Source organism: Echinops telfairi, unplaced genomic scaffold (genome assembly GCF_000313985.2).
Source record: "Echinops telfairi isolate 266 unplaced genomic scaffold, ASM31398v2 ScPeMD7_7424;HRSCAF=8462, whole genome shotgun sequence".
NCBI classification, from domain to species: domain Eukaryota; kingdom Metazoa; phylum Chordata; class Mammalia; order Afrosoricida; family Tenrecidae; genus Echinops; species Echinops telfairi.
In genome coordinates this window covers 51,521,213-51,522,821 of record NW_022111324.1, presented here as the reverse complement: position 1 = coordinate 51,522,821, position 1,609 = coordinate 51,521,213, and positions in this window count along the sequence as shown.

The window sequence follows — 1,609 nt, the reverse complement described above, 5'->3', positions numbered from 1 at the left end:
CAAATTAGTTTTTCACTCAACAGAGTGTCCACGTTTGTTTCATGTCATTCACTGCCCCCCACAAGGTCGCCTCCTTCATCCTGCTCCCTCCCCGTGCTTCCCATTTTCCATGAGTCCTTCTTTCCTCTCCCATCCCACTTTCTGAGCATTGTCCCTTTTAGTCTCAAAGGACTGATTTTCCAAGGTGTGTGTACCTCCCGAGTGTTATTGCTCACTGCTAATCGCAAGGTCTGCAGTTCAAAACCACTAGCTGCTCCACAGGAGAAAGATGAGGCTGTCTACTTGTTTAAAGGTTTATAGCCTTACACAAGGGTAGGTGTAACCTATCCTATGGGGTCACGATGAGTCAGAATCAACTCGGCAGCAGTGAGTTTGGTTTGAGTTTCTTGTTGGCTAAAAGTTGATACACAGGGTGAGTTCCGTACCAGGATTGAAGGGTCAGAGTATGGGGAATCCCCCCAGTCTCTGTTAGACCAGCAAGCCTGGTCTTCGGTGTAATTCTGAGTTTTGCTCCACATTTTCTCTCACTCTATCCTGAACCTTCTTCCTTATGAACCCAGTCAGAATGGTCAGTAGTAGCAGCTAGGCACTATCTACGTCTCTTGGTCTCTGAGTTGCGGAGGCTGAAGTCCATGTGCTCCGTTAGGTTGAGAGCACGTTTGGAAGTGACTGGAACTCACTGAATGCTTGACCTGTGTGAGGTGCTGCAGACACGCGCTCCTTCTCAGTGTCAGGTGCATGAAATGGAAAGAAGAGACTTTTCCAGTCAAGGCAGACCCAGCCATGTGGGGAAAGAACACACTCAACGCTGAATGTTTTGTTCAAATGATAGACAAATGGCTTGATCGTCTCGCTGTTTATTTTCCACAGCCCGGTATCTGGGCGGGGGCTAGGGTCTAGCAGGAGGGTCTAGCATGGGGGGGGGGGTGGCGGGTTGTCAGAGATACAATAAAGATCTTGGCTCGCAAGATCCTTGGAAGCAGAAAAGAAAACATCCAAGAACAGTCAGCTCGGCAAGTTTTCCCAACACGAGGTCTCCACCTAAACACACTGTGTCTCCTTTTAGAACAGAAGACTTGCAACACATGACCCTTCAGGGAATTCTCTCTCCCTGCCCTGAGAAGAAATTCTCGGATGTCACATAGACCCTAGTGACACCCCACACAATGACTGTAAACATCGACTTCACCATCAAGCAAACTGGTTTGAATCTTGGTTATCGTGTTTTCTGCAAGTTACTCAAACCCGCTGTCTCTCAGTTGCCTCATCTGTAAAGTGGGCTTTAAAAGAATTCCTACCTAATGGGGTTGGTGAGGTAGTGGCCCCCAAACTGTTCCTTGTTGTTATCACCCTGCCCAGCGTCTTCATTTCTACAGAAAGGAACGCAGGTCGTATGGCCAGCCAGTGGCAAAACCAGGACGAGATCCAGGCATCGCAGCCTAGCTCTTTCCACTGAGAACGGAGGACAGCAAAGCAGGTTTGCCTCACGCCTCTGATTTAAGCAGAAAGAGGTTAGGATATTTTCATGTTGGTCACATCGTCCTGAGGGTAGTGTTGCCCTAGTCATGGCAGAGAGCACCCTGCATGGCTGACTCCCCTGGGATCAGGG